We start from the raw sequence: 19,773 nt of genomic DNA on the forward strand, positions 1-19,773 counted from the left end.
TGCATTTCATGAATTTAAATATGAAAGTTGTTGAAACTAGCAAGTCCCCTGGGAATTATGACTGAAAGTCACATTGGTTGGTGTGAGTTCCTTGGTGAAAGAGAGAAAAAATGACTGAAATTTGGCATTTTTGTAAAATTATAAACAGTGTGCAGAGACAGAGAGAGAAAAAAACAAAAAAAGATGTGAACTAGCTGCATTTAGCAATTTTAAGTTTCCAATGTTTAATTCTTAAAAGGAAATGCTGAACTGCATATATGCCATCCGTTTCACACAGATCTAATTGGGAGAGACAGACACCACACTAACTGTTCAGATTAATTCAGTATCTTGCATTCAAGGAGTTGGGAGTCGCCTCTCCCAACCCCTCCCCCATTCTCCTTGTATAAAATGGCCCCAAACATGCAATGAAGTATATATTAATGTCATAGAAAATAAAAGGCGTACGAAACACTGTGCCTGAGGAAACAATACAGAGTAATATTAATGTAGAATATTTTAGCAAATATGTTTCATAACATTCAAGGATTCTTCAAATGGGAGGAATGCTATTTCAGACCCTAAAATTCTTCTTCAAGGCTACATTTAACAGAGAAGCCTACATCTAATGAGGAAGTCCAGTATAAATTAAGGCATTATCCTTAAATTGGATTAAGTTTACTTTTCAATCTAAATTTCTTTCACTTAATCCTATCTTCTGATGTGATAAAATCCCTTTATTCATTGTTATCTCCTTAACAGGGCTGAGGCCCTAAAGGAATCTTTGAAGATATGTGACCTATTGTTAATGAACTATACACAAGACCTTTTTCAAGTCTTAAGGGCTTTGAAGTAAGATCTGTTTCTAGAGGTGAATTTGAGCCAACATACACTTAGGCTATACTTGTCAAGATGTTAGACAGGCCAGCTGACATTGTAAAAACATGTTCAAGTTGGGAGAATTTTGCTCATCTGAAGTGCAAAGTTGAAACACACATAGAACCCCTGTAGCATAAATGACTTCGTCCTTAACCATTGTATAAATCAATCAGTTCTTCTCACTCCAAATATATTACAATCAAAATCCCAACATAGACCCTGGGGTTCGCTAATCATGTAACGATACTATTTTTATTTTTCCTTATAAAGTCATATGTCTTGGGATCCAATCCATGTCTCTTTTATAAGAAATACATTTTCACTGACTTCAACAATTTAGAATTAAAGAGTTGGCAGTTTAAATTTAATAGGTTAAAATTAAACCATATAGCATCATTCTCAACCAAGGTGTATGCAAGTTTTCTTGCAAACTATTAAAGATCTAAATATTTGTGGGGGAAATTACTACTTATGAAAGTTATATTTCAAATGTTGAATTTCTTTTTTTAAAAAATTGCAAAACATTGAACTTCTTTGCAGTCTGCAAACTTTGTCATTCAATTTCAGAAAGGCTGTGTCAGTTCATTAAGAACAGATGTTAAATTAATTGATTGTGAATGAAGTTGTCAAACAGATTGCTAAAGCCCCAGTTACAAATTATAGAGGATGTCTTTTAACGAATCAACTATGAATCCTGCCCTTCTGGCACTACTACATTTTGGAAAATATATTCTGTATTTGTTGTGTCAAACAGACAACATTTCTCTCTGCAGTTTCTTGAAAAAGTTTATTGATAACACTTGAAGTGATTGAGTGGCAGACAGAGGGCAGGTGGTGGTCAAAAGTGTATGAAATTCATTTTTCATGGGCTTCAACCATTTTTTACATTGATTTCAGTTCCCCTACATGTAGTTCTGTGTATATATTTCCAAACATATTAGAAAGATTCTTCCATTGGTATCTACTATAATAGATTAAACCATCCAAAGAAGATAATATAGGGCAGGGCTGGTTAATTTGTGGCCATCCAGAAGACGTGGGCTACAACTTCTCTCATTTCTAACCATGATGCCAGTGTTTGAAGGGAGTTGGAATTCCTGCAATATCTGAATGGCACCACATTGCCCATTGTGCTATGAGGATAACAAAGGCAAAATTCCAGAGACTGACTTTCAAACTCATTTCAATACTTTGGTCAATAATATTATACTTATTTGCAAATCAATGACAATGCATTGTCACAACTAATCTAATGATAAGCCCTGGAGAAAGCTACAATCAATATATCAGTTTTTATAACCAAGGATATAAATATTTTCTGGGACAGCACTTAAAGAGCAGGGCAGACTCGAGCAGGTCGGGCGTCCTGGCGCTGAGGGGCGGAGATCACTCCGGTGCCCCCGCCCTCGCAGCATGGCTTCCGTGTGGCTTTGCCACGCAGTGCCCCGCCTACCAGCCCCGCGCCACCGGGACTCTACCTAGAGCCGGCCCTGTTAAAGAGCATTATCAGTTTTAGTCTTGAAGGGCTATGTGTTTTTCTATTAGATCTGATAATATAGCTATGTACACATATACATCCGAGATACTTAAAAGAAGTGTTTATCAATAAAGTCACTATGAATGTTTCTTGATGGTTCACATGCTTTACAATGTATCCTTAAAAGAGCAGTTAGAAGTTATTTAGGCAGAATTGTGCCTCAGCAACTGCTCTGAAATATCATTTGCATTACATATCTTTCATGTTTTGGGGCAGTTATATTCTTGACAATTATGAAGTCAACTCTCCCACCTTCAAATAGTACATTATGTAGCTTTCCAAGGTGTCACACCCAATCAAGAAAGATACTGTACATACAAAGCTAGAAAGCGATCAGCGCCAATGAGGGCCATGCACAAAGGTGTAGACAGACATGCCTGCCTCCTGGAGAAGTCATGGTTGTGTGCTTGGTGAAATGAACCAGGTCTAGGAAACATATTGGATCTGCCGAGGCCTAGGGTGCTGGACTTGAAAAGCTGAGAGAAGCAGAGAAGTTGGTGGAGACCTTTGGAGATGTACGTTTTGTCATGCACAAGGGTGACAAACATCTCTGCTGCTTCTCACTTTCAAAGCAGTAAGTCAAGAACAAAGCTTGGCTACTGCTTGTGATTTCTTCGGCATGAGACAAACCACAAACCTGGAATGGGATACAATATTAAGCAAAACCATGGCTTAGCTCCAGGAAAATTGGGCAAAGAGCAAAACAGCCACAATTTTTCCTACAAGTATTCACATGTCCCTGCCTTCTTGCTTCACCATAATAGAGGACAGAGGAGGCCCACTGAGCAAATGGAAGTGCTTTCTGCTGGCAGTCACGCACTGTTGGATTTCTGTTTATTTCTAAATGCAGAGAAGCTTCAAATAATTTTCAAATTGTGATGTTCGAAGGGTCAAGAGGCCAACATTCTGGAACCAAATAGCTATAAAAACCCATAGGAAACACACCCTTTGGGAAAGACTGTAACAGCCCTGGTCACTATCAATTTATTTGTTGTTTAAATATTTAAATGCCATTAAATATTTTCACTTTATAATCAACAGATTATAGTATGTATCCTCTACATTGTAGTTTGAACAAATTCTATGTCTTAATTATCTCAACAAAGCAATATCTTCACACTATTATTATTCAGATTCCCCAAAAAGAGTTGCCATCTGGAATTTCATTAATTAAGAAATCTAACTATTATTTAGTGGCTCTTATTACTAAGACAACTGCATTATTTAAACCAAATTTATTTAGGTAGCATTGCTTTTAATCACATTCTGATCAATTATGGTATAACCATGTACTGTATAAAGAGTATTTGCTGTTTGCTGAAAAGGCAAATTTCCTTTAGTAGGGCATTGTATTGTATTATTAACAACCCAGTCTCTCTTGCCCAATTACTACAGCACAGACCATGAAATGGGCAGAGTCATTTAAGAGATCTTTGACATAAACTGGTTCCTGCCCATTTAGGGCCTTAAAAGTCAAAGTAAGCCCTTTGAACTGAGCATAGAAATAAACTGATAACTAGTATACCGTATAAGATACTAAATGAAAGTTATAGCGATGAACCTCATTCACAAGCAGAGTGCATCGCTTTACGATACAATGTTTCTTACGAGGAAGGGTAGGGGCCATAGGAGTTCTAGTGCAATTTCTTAGGGATCAGGACGAACCTAGCTCTTTAAAAGGACCAAAAGGACCTCTGGTTACGAACTTAATTTGTTCCGGAGGTCCGTTCTTAACCTGAGATACCACTTTAGCTAATGGGGCCTCCTGCTGCCGCTGGTGCCCCGCCGCCGTGTGATTTCTGTTCTCATCCTGAGGTAAAGTTCTTAACCTGAGGTACTACTTCTGGGTTAGCGGAGTCTGTAACCCAAAGTGTTTGTAACCAGAGTACCACTGTACTAAAATAATATAGGACCCCCAAACTGAAAAGGTCTGTTTTCTGGTACACCATAAGGCAATCTAGTATCAGAACAATCCAGTTCTTTTATATCACAATAGGTTATCTGTACAGTGGAATTTATTTTAAAGGAGAGCATTTTAATAACAGATGCACTCCAATATGAATTTTCGAAACCACACTGAATCAGCTCATTTTATATATAAAATCTCATTTCAGTTCTACAGTATTCCTTCAGCATATAAAGAACCAAATCAAGAAAAATGTGCGAAAAAAACTTACAGTACAAGAAATTTAAAAACATTATTATAAAAACATGTTTCCTCAACTGCAGTGCTTGCTAAATTGTATGCAAAAAGTATGACTTGGATTGCATCATTTAATTTGCAATCTTATACCAAATATGATGCATTGGTGGAAGTGCCAATTATGATCATATGGATTTCTATCTGTATTAAGTATATACTCTGACATGCTTATGGATAATGTGTCTGGTACTTTGCCCCCAGACATTGCACAGGGCTGGACTGAATAACATCTACATACTTTAGATTATACTAATAAGCAAGATATCAGCTGTTGGTGGGACTCCGCTGAAAAGCAGTACAGAAACCCAAAGAAAACACCAGCTGCTTCTTCTAGAGAAGATGGATTACCACCTGTCTTGTTATGTTGCATATACAATGCAAGGTATAACTGTTCAGTTTAGCAGAGACACCTGCACCCAAAAGCTGTCTAATTCAGAGCTACCTTCTAAATATTTGTGAAAGGCTATAATAAGTTGTAGATTACTTCAGCCAGGAGCCCTGGCATTTTATTCTAAGCAATACCAGTGTTGCAGGGTATCCCAGCTTTATCGGATATACTTTTGAGTACTTAACACTACAATTCTTCCTCCCTGTGTCATTGGTGTTAATGTTAATTTCCTTTCCTTGTAGTATAATTTTACAGTAAATGGATTGCTCTTTAACTGTTGTAACAGTTTTTAAAAAGCCTATCAGCAGTAGCCGTATATAAACCAACCATGTCGAAACATAACCCAGTAGCAGTACGGTAAGTATTTTTTATCCAGGTCTGGTTCTAGACAGACCTTGATACAGTACAAAGATAAAATAGGTCACATGTGGCCGATATTTACTCAGTAACTTTTTGACTTCTGCCTTTCAATAGATGGCATCTCTCTCCACTTCCAAACTGTCTTCAGCTTTTACTCCTGCCCTTCTGTCGTTAACAGGCATAATTTCTCTAAATTCCTTCCACCCATTCTGGCTCCCCTAGTTCTCATCTGAAGGAATTACTTCTTTCTAAGAGCTGTAATTACACACAGTGTTTTAACACATCACTGTTTCCATTTTGTAGCTCTTTCCTTCAGCACTATAAAGCTTTTTAATTTTACTTCAGTTTTTAAGTTTACGGGAACATATGCCTGGAGGAGACACATTTGAGGGGATACATCAGGTGCACAAGTAAATGAAAATTAGCTCAAAGCCAGCTCTATTCTCAAATACATGTTGACATTTTCTTTCAGAGAAAGGCAGGGTCATTCAGATATTCCTACATGATTTAGTCTGCACCTGTGACTTGTAATTAATTTTTAAATAAAGTGCCATTAGCACTATGAAGAAGATTAAAACAACAGTTATGTCTAATTGGCATATATCAGTTTAGAAATATTACCTGTACTCTATTGGAAATTAATGTTTTTTCCACTTAATGCATAATACAGTTATGTTTAATAATGCTTTCTTTCAAATGAATTAGTAAAATTACACACATTAGTATGAAAAGTCTCCTGACAACATTGAATTAGGTAATATAATGGTCACTCCCCTAGTGACATTTTCATGCTGCTAAAGTCCTAACATCAGAAAATTTTACACATACGTTTTTTAGCATTTTGCAAATAATCTGAAGCCTTATATCTAAGGTGTGGGTTGACATATAAACGGTCAACATGTTTGCCAAAGCTTCAAACAGCATACATTGGAACTTTTCAACAAGAAGAAGTCACCATCATCAATACATTTTTGTTTACAGAAGTTCAAAGGAGTTCCAAAGCTCAGTCTCGCAATGCTACTCTGGAGGCCAGCATGTAGGTATACAGCAGGAGTTGGAATAAAACCAGACTCATGATACAATAAAATATTTCAAAAATACCATGCCCCATTAGTCAACTACTGTGAAGCAAGTCAGTGTTAATTTTCAGGTATTAAGAGGAAGATATGATATAAATATATAACAAGATCTCAGATCAAACATACTTAAACTTTTCCAGTTTCCTAGACGAGCATTTCTGGCTGTCTTATGTTGCCTCTCTGTGGAAATATATTTGTTGCAACAGCTGGAACCCTTTGGCTTAGAAAACATTAGCTAAGTGTTTAATGCTTATTAAATGGTAAAAGTAAGAAAGGGACATATCCACGTGCCTGCACACACACAGGGATGAAATATGAAATTCTTGGCTTACAAATGGAGCAAATCTAGAAAAGTCACCCACAGTCAGCCAAGATGTATTCAATCTGCAGTAAAATGTACAGAAGAACCTCTAACTATTACAAAACTTAATGCCATGATGAGTGAGGCTATTTTTAAACATGCTGGGTCTCATGGACTAGGAAACCTAGGTTACAAGATGTTTCTGGAATTAATAATAATAATAATAATAATAATAATAATAATAATAATAATAATAATAATATCATCAACACCAATCCATGCTTTATTGAGTATGAAAATCTACCAAATATAATACCAAATATAATATTTAGGGTTCAGAAGGAATCTTTACTGCTCAGCATCCTTTGGCTTGTCTTATTTTTGTGAGTAATTTGAAAGTAATTTCCTCAATAAACACTTTTCTGCAGTGTGCTATTTTCTGTAAACAAACGGTAAAGGACCCCTGGATGGTTAAGTCCAGTCAAAGGTGACTATGAGGTGCGGCACTCATCTCGTTTTCAGGCCAAGGGAGATGGGAGTTTGTCCACAGACAGCTTTCCGAGTCATGTGGCCAGCATGACTAAACCGCTTCTGGCGCAACGGGACACCATGACGAGTGCCCGAGCGCACGGAAACAGAGTTTATCTTCCCACTGCAGATGTATCTATTTATCTACTTACACTGGCATGCTTTCGGACTGCTAGGTTGGCAGGAGCTAGGACAGAGCAACAAGAACCCACCCTGTTGCACGGATTCGAACCACCGACCTTCCAATCGGGAAGCCCAAGAGGCTCAGTGCCACCCGCTAAAACACATAATGGCCTTGATTGTTTGGATTGCTGGGAGACTGTCTTAAAGCAGGGATTCAATCAAAGGATCTTAGGGTTCCTTTCAAACCTGATTCTGTATATATTGCACAAAATACTTGAAACAGCTTTTCTACAAAGGGTGGCACTGGTGTGATAAGTGTTGTGTGTAACATAGATGGAATGTAGAAGACTATTCAACTGAACATTAGAATGTGAAATTGAAAATTCGGTGTGATGGTTCTTCTCTTATTAACAGGGCTTATGATTGCTTTAACAACAACAAAAAAGAATAAAATGAAGTATGAAGCTTCCATCCTGATAATTTTTAGTTTTCATGAAGAAGGATGTGCATCACCTACTTCCAGAGAAGGTCAGTACAATAAAAACAAATTAAAAATCACCAAGTAATTTTACTAGTATTAACTATGTTGATTGCCTTCAATGCACTTTCAAACTTTAAGGAATTAAAGTTTGATCCTGCAAACCTGGAAACCAGATTGGTGATAACCGTACTTATTCATAATTCAACATGTTCGGGGAGGGGGTTATATAAACCTTAATTTTCCAATCAATGTAAGGTCTCCTAAGCTCCCAGATAGAAAGTGGATTCTTCAAATGTACTTTATCCATTAAATGTTGCTGCCAGCAATAATCATTTATTAATTTGCTGTATTTATATCCTACCTTTTTCTTAAAGGAGCTCAAAGTGACACACATAGTTTTCCCCCTCCTCATTTAATCTTCACAACAACCCTGTAAGGTAGGTTAGGCTGAGAGGCAGTGTCTGGCCCAAGGTCACCCAGTACCGTGTTTCCCCTTTTTTAATACGTAGTCATTAAGTAAGCCATGGCAGGATTTCTAGGCATGTGCGAAACGTAAGACATACCCCGAAAATAAGACATACCTCGGAGAGGTTTGAGACCATGTGGGAGGGGGTGCATGAATTGAGCGCGTTGCCAGGCGAGCCGCGCTGGGAGCCTCCCCACTCTTCCCAGGACTTTTTTCCACTCGGGCCGAGCGCCCGGACAGGGAAACCCCCCGGCGTCGGGAGCGCTGCTGGCCCCTTCCGCGCCTCTGGAGCATTGTGGGCTGCATGGCCCAAGGCTGAGCGGCGACGGGAGGCCCGCTGGCCCTTCCGTGCCGCCAGGGCAACGGATGGAGGCGGGAGCGCTGCTGGCCCCTTCCACTCCTCTAGAGCGTCGTGGGATGCATGGCCCAAGGCTGAGCGGCAACGGGAGGCGTGCGGGCCCTTCCGTGCCGCCGGGGCAATGGGTGGCGGCGGGAGCGCTGTTTGCCCCTTCCGTGCCTCTGGAGTGTCGTGGGCTGCATGGCCCAAGGCTGAGCGGCAACGGGAGGCGTGCGGGCCCTTCCGTGCCGCCGGGGCAATGGGTGGCGGCGGGAGCGCTGCTTGCCCCTTCCGCGCCTCTGGAGCAACGGACGGCTTTTTTTTCTAGCCGCTTTTAAAAACAAGGTGCTGGACTGGAGGGACCTTTGGTTTGGTCCGCCTGAGCTCTTTCTGTTTAAGCGCGGGAGAACAGTTCTTCGGAGAGGCTCTCCCAGCTCCCGCCTTGGGCTCTGCAGCACCACCTTCCACACAGAGGAAGCGTGAGAAGCGCAGCTGCCGAGGGCCCCGCTGACCCCCGCGGAAGCCATCACGCCCCTCCCTCAAAGCCATGTTGTGCCGGAGCAGCCCAGCAGCTTAGCCGGCAACGTCTCGCCCCGCTCCCAATCCGCCTTGCCACCCACGACTGGGCCATTTCAGATTCCACCCCACTCCCGCCCTGCCTCCTCAGCCGCTGTGCGATCGAGCCCCCGCCAGCCAGCCGCCCAAGCCTGGCTCCTTGAAGGCTTCGCCTTAGCAAAATCCCTGCCTAGGCTGGAGCTGGGGGAGCCTCGCGCCATCGCTTCACACACCCGCTCACGGCGCGTCCCAAGCACCAAGCTACCCTGGCGCGGGACCTGCCCGGTTCCCGCGTGCGCAGGTTCAGGCCGCGGCTTCGGCACCGAACGGACGGTGACGGGAGCGCTGCTGGCCCCCTTCTGCCCCGCCGGAATGTTGTGGGCTGCATGGCCTTGGCACCCGGAACCGGCAGCTGCTGCAGCGCCAAGCAGCGCCCCGAGCCAGCGGCCTGTCATAAGGTACCGACTACACTTTCCTCCCTTCCTGTGTTCCGAGAGCCAGTCTCTGCAAATTCCACCCTTCCTGTCTGCCTTATAAGACCAACGAGCAACAGAAGGTACCGTAATAAAATAAAATAAAAACCTAATAAAAAATTAAGACATCCCCTGAAAATAAGACACCTTGTGTTTTTTTGAGGAAAAAAAGTTATAAGACGGTGTCTTAAAAAAGGGGAAACACGGTAAGTACTCATGGCTGAGTAAGGATTTGAAATCTGATCTTCCACTATGCCACACTGGCTCAATTACATAAATTCATAGAATCGTAGAATCGTAGAGTTGGAAGAGACCACAAAGGTCATCCAGTCCAACCCCCTGCCGAACAGGAAACACCACAAAAGCATTCTTGACATATGCCTGTCAAGCCTCTGCTTAAAGACCTCCAAAGAAGGTCTTACTGTTAGGAAGTTCTTTCTAATGTTTAGGTGGAATCTTCTTTCTTTTAGTTTGAATCCATTGCTCCATGTCCGCTTCTCTGGAGCAGCAGAAAACAACCTTTCTCCCTCCTCTATATGACATCCTTTTATATATTTGAACATCGCTATCATATCACCCCTTAACCTTCTCTTCTCCAGGCTAAACATACCCAGCTCCCTAAGCCGTTCCTCATAAGGCATCGTTTCCAGGCCTTTGACCATTTTCGTTGCCCTCTTCTGGACACGTTCCAGCTTGTCAGTATCCTTCTTGAACTGTGGTGCCCAGAACTGGACACAGTACTCCAGGTGAGGTCTGACCAGAGCAGAATACAGTGGTACTATTACTTCCCTTGATCTAGATGCTATACTCCTATTGATGCAGCCCAGAATTGCATTGGCTTTTTTAGCTGTGTATGCATAGGAATGATGTACATCATATTTATTCTAAACAGCTATCTGAAATTATTTTGCAATATTAAAATATTTATTTGCTTTTTCTATATGTCACTCAATAATTTTCCAGATTTTGATAAAATGAGCATGAAATTAGGTTAGCATCTTCTTTAAATGTTCAGTATTCTTAGTAAAGCTAATATATGTAGGTAAGCTTAGCCCCACATTATATTGGTTTATAAATAACAAGCACTTTCTCTACATGGTTCATGCCAATACCACAGGTAGTGTAAACATTTGAAATACTCGATCTTTGTGCCACATAACAGTCAGATGGTTTTTGTAAAAGTGTCCGATACTAAGTCCGATAAACCATAATCCAATAATTCACATTATGTATCTTTAATCTTTTTTAAGCAGTCAGTTTCTGTGCCATATCCAAATCTGCTTTGAAGATCCTGCTTCAAAAGCAAGTTACAAAACAGAGTTGATATTACAAAAAATAAAAGTTATAAGTGGCTGCTCAGCAAGATTTGCCACAAACATCTATAAATTAGAGTTTCAGAGTATGATTTAGAGACACTTATCAGCAACATCCTATTGAGAATATTTTTGCATGTTAACATTTTCTGAATTTCAACTTATATCTATGCCTAACAAATACAATTACATACCTAGGTGCTACCTTGAGAGAAAATTAGAGATATTATGAATCTCTATGATTTTGCTTTCAGGATAAAATAAATACATTTGCAGCTATCATTAAGTGTCCTTGTTATCACCCTATTGCCATTCTATTCTTTGTGGCTTAGGGCCCTCAAATTTACGGGACCACCTCTCCTGGTATGCCCCGCAGAGGACCTTAAGGTCCATGAATAGCCATAGTTTAGAGGTCCCGGGCCTCTACACTTGGTATATTTTAATAAAGTTGTGGCCAAAATTATGCCCAAAAACATTTAAATTTAATGCTTTGTCACTTTGTTTTCATTTATATTGGGGAGGGTGTTTTGGGGCTCGAAGCACAACCTGCTTTACTTGATCAGGGCATTTATGCTCCAATGCACTATATATTTATCTAGAAACTTTGACTGTGGTTTCATTGCTAGCCACATTTTTAATTCTCTCTCTCACTCACACACACACACACACACACACTTTTGCTTTGTTAACCATGTAGCCCAATGATCACTTTTTGAGTCAGTGTGGACACATCTGAGAAAGTACGATGGGCCCAGTCACAAAATGGAGGTGTGGAGGCTTAACACCAAATTGCTGTCACGTGTAAAAGACAAGAAGAAAAAACTGGACCACAAAATGCTGCAGCAATGTCCCTCCTTCCTCAGCCACTGCCATACTCACTCACAGAGAAAAGTTATTGCACCTCTCTCCTCCACTTAGAACAGACGGGATGGAGTAGGGGTGCCATATTTCAAACAATGAAAATCCGGGCGGAAAAGTTGTTGAGCTCTTTGGGCAAATTTGCAAAACAAAATGGCTATTTGGCTATTTTGAAGGAAGATCGCCCAAACCGAAACTGCCAACATGGGTTGACATACGTTCGGATTTTAGCGATGTCCGCCCAGACACTGCTTCCGACTGCAGTGTTCCGGATACGTCCAGGGAAATCCGGATGTATGGCAACCCTGAGAGGGAGGGTGGACACTCCTGGCATCCAGTGAAATGTGAGCATCTTTAAAAGGGCATATTAAATGTAAGAGAGGTTAAGTCAGTGAAAATGGAACAGAGCAGGAAGAGCACTCTCACGCACTGTGGATTTTTGAAGAGATATTTCCATAAAACAATTGTGGGAACCATAGAAGATACTGGCACTTTGGTCTACAAAATAATGATCTAGCCTAAACTTTATCTCCAACTTTGATAATATGAAAACTACATACCAAGGAACCTGTATGCTTCTGACTGATGCAGACACCTTGGTTTCACCACCAGCCAAGCTTCTCTCCCCGCCCCCCCTGTCTTTACTTTGTTTACTAGTTCTAGAGAATTTGAACACTATTTTATGGCAGTTTTAGCCTACTCAAAGTACTGCCCTAATATGGGGTTTGGATTTAAAAGAAAAATAATGGGCCAATCACAAAATCCTTTACTTTATATTGGTGTAGCTCTCCCCTATCTCAAAGGATTACTACAGGTAACGACAAGCTAAAAAGGTAAAGCCCTTATGAACTAGCTTGCTATACTATCTTGGACGCCAAAAGCAGACATTTTAAAAACAAGCCTTAATCTGCACCTGTATCTACAAAGTGTCAGAAAAGTCACTCAGGACTCTGTTTGTTTAAACAAAATACCCTAAAATATTAATATTCCTTTCCCTATGAAAATAGGTCAGACCTAAGCGTAAAATTATTCATGAGAAAACAATGCATGACTTCATTTTCAACTAATTGCTGTGGTTTTGCAAATTGACCAAAAGCATTTCTGTACTTCTGTGAACAAAGGACGAGTTGTTCGCATTGCTTTTACAACTTCCCTATCCAAAAAGTTTCCAAATTAAATCATGTGCTTGCTTCAGACGTATTTCACCATTATTGCTTTCAGTTATTGAAACTCAAAGGAACTTTTGATCTGACAGATCTCATTAAACAATAGGTGAAAAAGTGAAATGCACAAAGGCAGTATTAAGTAATACCTATTTTTTTTGTTGACTTATTTCTCAGAACTCTGGCTCCTACATGGAGTCTCTAGACCAGAATTTTCCTGCATGTTGACAAGTTGTTCAGTTCCGTTTAAAACCTTTATTAACAAATCTGAATAAACATATAAATAAATAAAATAAATACCCCATCCTTCCGGATTTGAAAACTGGGCTCAGGGGGGCTAACAGCAAATATAAACATTAATTAAAAGCAACTTTAAAAACAGCATAAAATACAACATAAATGTAGCATCCATGTCAATAAAATTCAAAAAATACAGGGTCATTTTTTGGGGGGGGAACCCAGTTTAGTAAACATCAAGCTATCGCCAGGGGCTAACTGACCAGCTTACCAATGTCAGTGTTAAGACAGTCCCTGCCCTCAGAATTAGAATCTTAAAAGACATAGGGAAAGAATAATGAGATGAGGATGGGGGAAAATTGACATACAGTCATACCTCGGGTTAAGCACGCTGCGGGTTACGTACTTTCAGGATAAGAACGCAGCGGACCCGAAAGTGTTTACTTCCAGGTTCTGCGCGCTTCGCGCATGCGCATAATTGTAAACAAAAATGTTGGTAAAGACAACAGAAGACTCAACCCAAAGTCAAATTAAATGGTAGAAGTAAATACATTCACTTCTACCAGTAGTGAATGCCATCAAAACTACAGTGGCAGAGAAAATCACACACTGAAAATAACTCTAGTAAGAAGTTAAAATTAGTACGTATGTATCTTCAAAGTTTGTAAAAAACTATGAAATTGTCCAGTCCACACCTTAGAAAGTATATGTTGTATTTTTACTTCCAAGAAATAGCATTGAGAAACCCATACCAAGCAGGAAGTCAACCCAAGACTTGATTGTAACTTATGAATTACTTAAATTTAAGACTCTCCATGCCTCCACCCATAACTATGGCTCCTATCCAGTAGAATGAACTTTAATGTGAATACACTAGATTAAAGTTTTTTTTTACTTGCATATTCTCCACTCTTACTTTGCCTTTTTCTTTCACTCCTTCTTGTATGCATGCATACGTCTCCTATAAGCCCATAATAAAACTGTAGTGTCAGCTAATCCTAAAGCCATATAACCTGTTCCCCATTTATCAAAATTCTACACTTACTTTTTACTTTTGACCCACATTCAGTATGGTCAGTATAAGTTCAGAATAAAGTATTCTGATTTCATGAAAGTATTGAATTATATCTAGAACCTATCTAGAGGTCAGTTTAGACCACTTTAATGTATTCAGGTACCCTCTGGACACGAAGGGAAACTAAAAATGGAAATAAATGAATTGAACAATTTTGCTTATGGAAGCACTTAGACCAACAGATTCCATAAAGATAGAATTGCAAGGAAAGTGTAAACATAACACAAATCCAGAAACTCTTAATTAAAACTCATCTTAAAATGGATGAAAGTCATGAATATAACTTCAAATTTGTCCCTCTGATTAAATGCCACATTCCTGATGAAATAAGAATGCATTTGCTTGCTTCCAAAACACAACATGCAATAATAGACAAAGTGTAGAGTTTCATATATCATGTGCACTGATCGGATAGTCTCAAGCTATTGTAAATATACATGCTTCTCCACTCACATGGTGGCTTTAACAGGAAGAAAAGCCTAGCTCATGCCATCAGCACCAATGACTTGTGTTGTTGTTTAGTCGTTTAGTCGTGTCCGACTCTTCGTGACCCCATGGACCATAGCACGCCAGGCACTCCTGTCTTGCACTGCCTCCCGCAGTTTGGTCAAACTCATGTTCGTAGCTTCGAGAACACTGTCCAACCATCTTGTCCTCTGTCGTCCCCTTCTCCTAGTGCCCTCAATCTTTCCCAACATCAGGGTCTTTTCCAAGGATTCTTCTCTTCTCATGAGGTGGCCAAAGTATTGGAGCCTCAGCTTCACGATCTGTCCTTCCAAGGAGCACTCAGGGCTGATTTCCTTAAGAATGGATAGGTTTGATCTTCTTGCAGTCCATGGGACTCTCAAGAGTCTCCTCCAGCACCATAATTCAAAAGCATCAATTCTTCGGCGATCAGCCTTCTTTATGATCCAACTCTCACTTCCATACATCACTACTGGGAAAACCATAGCTTTAACTATACGGACCTTTGTCGGCAAGGTGATGTCTCTGCTTTTTAAGATGCTGTCTAGGTTTGTCATTGCTTTTCTCCCAAGAAGCAGACTTGTGACATCTTAGCTATTGATGGTTTTGCCTTTCCAATCTTTTTTGCTTTAGTATTTTTAATTCATTTCAGCTTGAGTAAATTGACAAAAGGGCAGTACATAAATGTAAAATAAAAACTGCAATCTCCCCATAGGTTTCTGTTATAGCACTATCTGCAGCCTCTGTGCAACCTGCTAGTATGTTCTTGCCACAGCACTATTATCCAAACATTGGATTTCTGCCTGCTTACAGCTTTCAAAGAAGCCTGCTTTTCCCCAATGCCCACCCTACACCAAAGATTAGGCTGCAAAGACTACTCAGTTACCCAGTGGTAACCCCTATTAAACAAACTCTTACTTCTGAGCAGACATGAATAGCATTGTACTGTACTTTACTATACAGTACAGTGAATTCTTAATGAGAACCTGGTCATTTGCTCCTGCATAGCAGGGGACATGCATAAGCTGCTTTCCAATGTTTTATCATTTTGCATTTGCCATTAACATCCACCCACACATATTGTGCAGTAGTATTTGCAAAGAATAACTTCTAGAGGTACCTAATTTCAATAAACCCAACACAGGAAAGATGCATACTGATGTCTAGGAAACAAGGAAGGGCAAATTAAGAGGCTTCAAGGACTAGAAAATGAGACAAAAGCAGGAACAAGGGAAGCAGGAAGGAGAAGGAGAAGCAGAAGATCCTTAGGACTCCAAGGATTTCTATTGCCTGATGTCCAAATAACTCACTCACTAATCACAGCTCAAACTTCACTCACAGTTATGAACATTGAAAGGAATGAAAAGCCAGGCTGGCTTATCCCACAAAAATCAATTAGAAGTACTTGAATATCTTTCTTCATAACTTACTTTCTGGGGGGGGGGGTACAGACTGACTTCTTCTTCTTCTTAAAGAAAGTTCAAAGCAGCCCTGAAATCATTACCTATAAAGGTTATGCAACAGATCTATAAGAATTTTTTAAAAAAATCCTTCCAGTGGCACCTTAGAGACCAACTAAGTTTGTCACTGGTATGAGCTTTTGTGTGCATGACACTTCTTCAGATAGTTCTTCAGATATTTGAAAAAGTGTGCATGCACATGAATGCTCATGCCAATGACAAGCTTAGTTGGTCTCTAAGGTGCTACTGGAAGGAATTTTTTTTATTTTTGTTTCGACTACGTCAGACCAACACGGCTACCTACCTAGATCTATAAGTCAGCAAATCTATGCACATTTGGAAAATAATACTGATTATAAAGAGCCAGCATCAGTTTCACCAGATCTTCTTTTTTTGATAGTGTTACTATCCCGGGAGATAATATGATCACAGCATATATTGATTTCTACAAGGCTTTCAACAAGACCCCCACAACATTATTGCAGGCAAACTGTTAGATGGCTAAAGGGCCCTACCTATTAAAGCAGACATGTCCAAAGTCCAGCCCCCATGGCAGTATATGTCCCAGAGTAAAATCCTAAAAAAAGCTAAGCAACTTCAATCCTAAAAAAAAAAAAGCTCAACCACTCTAGGGGGAAATAGTAAAAAAAAAAAAGTTCAACCACTTCAGGCAGCCCTCATACACGTTCACTTCATCAAATATGGCCCTCTTTGAAAAAAGTTTGGGCATCCCTGTACTAAAGGGTACTCATCAATGGCTCCTCATCAACTTAGAGGGAAGTGACATGGGTTCAGACCTGGGTCAATAATTGTTCAACATCTTTATAAATGGATCAAGTCCAAAGGAGGTCAACAAAGATTAAAGATTCCAGAGGGCATCTGGAAAAGAAGTCCTGACTCTCAGCTCGGAATGGTGGCTTCTCTTTCATTTGAGGTTTTAAGCAGATGTTATTTGACTGCCTATCAGAAATGCTGCGCTAGTGAATTTTCAGCCTCAACAGGTATTACAACTAAATAAAAATCCAAGCTTCCAACTCTTTAGTGTGTGTGTGAGGGGGTGTTAGCTTGCACATTGAAGCAGTAATGCACTATGCTCAGCTGAATAAACAAATTGTCCTGGGTGGATATCATAGAACAGTATATACAAAGCAAGCTATCTTTAAGGCGATTCCATATCAAAACCAAGACAGATACTATTGTAACACCCAATTTGACTAAAAAAGCTGGAGCCAAACAAGTTCTCCTCCAATAAATAGTCTGTATTGAGTCTCCTACTAGTGACAGATGAAGTCTAAAAGCAGTCTGGTATTCAGAGAATCAGTTTAATTACTGCCATCCTGATTTTTATGAAATGTTCAGCTCATAGCCTCAGTAGAACTGAAAGACAAAATGAATCCTGTTTCCTTGGTTTTAAGTCAGAATGGATAAGAGATGGAAGGATATACATGCATTTAAACACAACCCATACTTAATAGTGATTGTGGCAAGACATTGTTTATGTGAAGAATTTTAAAAACAAAAACGAACTCAGAGTCTTGCTTATCATAGGCAGGGTTTAAGATCCACATTAAATGAATTGTAACACTGTTATTTGAAAACACTGAATGCAAACAGAGAATGTTGGAAAAACGGGGTGATTTAGCATCTGGAAATGTTTTAAAAAGAAAATATCCACACACTAACAGATATCTGAACAAAAAAGTTGTGCTTGAATACCAGCACTATTAGTGCTCCCTTATTCCACCACCCTTTCTTGTGTCATGTTTTTGGGAGGGGAGGGCACTGAGAAGTGTATGTTTTTATTTTATAATTGGTTACTGGACTATGAAGCTTAAAAAAAATCCTCATGCAGATATTTTATACTTCTGCATTACAAAATTATGTCAGTAAAATCTTGTATTTCATCCTTGGCATCCCTAGGAGTAGGTGAAACACAAAGAAGCTCAGTTTCCTCGAGTACCACATGGGTTTAATCTTTGATTAATTGAACAAAAACTAAAAAAACAAAACAAAACAAAAACCCAACCCAGACGTTATTTCTTTTAATCACAGGAAAGATAACTCTTCTGTGGCTTTACTGGTAAGAGAGCCAGCAGATGTCTGTCTGGTCTGGAGGGAATTTCCCTTTCTCAAGAGAAAACAGCTTAAATAGAAGAGGAACAACCATATGCTGACTATGCACTGCTTAACAGATGACGTAGACATGTATCCACTACAATGGTGAAAGGGGACTTTTAAATTAAATTTCATTTAACATGCAATGCAATCAGCTGAAAGCAATTTACATGCTGGATCCAAGTTAGGTCAGATGATTGCCATCTGAATTATCTGGACACAAAAACAGAAAGCTAGCTTACTGAGCAACGTGATTGTTATAAAGATGATGAAATCAAAATGAGTGACCCTCAGTGTCCAAGGTCTTTTAGGTTTTTTATTTTCTTGAGGGAAATGCCTGTGTAAACCTCTAAAACCATATTTTTTATCACCTGTGTGACATGACCCTAAATTATCCTTTGCAATGCCAGCACAAATTTAGAAGAAAAAATGTCCAAGACAAATAAAAGAAAAGCCCTCAAGCACAATCTTAAATTAAAGAACCTAAAAAGAGCTCTACCTACTCCAGCCTCCCCTTTGCCAGTGACCAAACAGATGCCTCTGGGAAGATCACATGCAGGACATTAAGAGAGTAATCCATTCCCACTGTGGTTTTCCAGTAACTGACATTCCATCAAATTGTCTCTGAACCTGGGGGTAGTATATAGATGTTATGACTAGCAGTCATTCACAGCCTTACCTTTCATGAATGTCTAAACCCATTTTCAAGTCATCTAGTCAATGGCCACCAATGCATCTTGTTGTAATCAATACCATAGTTTGTACACTGTGAATACCTAGAGAGTACCTGGCTGGGGAAGACTTCATAGAATTATAGAATCATAGCATCACAGAGTTGGAAGGGACCCCAACAGTCATCTAGTCCAACCCCCTGCTATGCAGGAATCACAGCTAAAGCATCCATGAGAGATGACCATCCAACTTCTGTTTAAAAACCTCCAAGGAAGGAGAGTCCACTACTCTTGTGGGTGTTTGTTCCACTGCTGAACAGCTCTTACTGTCAGAACGTTTTTCCGAATCTTTAGTTGGAATCAACCTGAAGCCATTGGTTTGAGTCCTACCCTCCAGAGTGGGAGAAAACAAGCATGCTCCCTTATCCATGTGACAGCCCTTAAGATATTTGAAGATGGCTATCATATCTCCTCTCAGTCTCCTATTTTCCATACCCATGCTAAACATACCCAGCTCCTTCAAGCACTCCTCATAAGGCTTAGTTTCCAGACCCCTGATCATCTTGGTTACCCTCCTCTGCACACATTCCAGCTTGTCAACATCCTTCTTAAATTGTGGTGCCCAGAATTGGACACAGTATTCCATGTGTCTGACTAAAGCAGAATAGTGGTATTATTACTTCCTTTGATCTGGACACTATACTTCTTGTTGATGCAACCTATAATA

General features: G+C 39.9%; 1 protein-coding gene across 1 annotated transcript in view; it reads right to left on the bottom strand.

Moving 5' to 3' along the window:
* Window positions 1–19,773, bottom strand: part of ROBO1 (roundabout guidance receptor 1) — a 577,320-nt gene that overhangs the window by 194,623 nt on the left and 362,924 nt on the right. The window lies entirely within an intron of this gene.

The sequence above is a fragment of the Zootoca vivipara genome, chromosome 4, assembly GCF_963506605.1.
Source record: "Zootoca vivipara chromosome 4, rZooViv1.1, whole genome shotgun sequence".
Classification (NCBI taxonomy): Eukaryota; Metazoa; Chordata; class Lepidosauria; order Squamata; family Lacertidae; genus Zootoca; species Zootoca vivipara.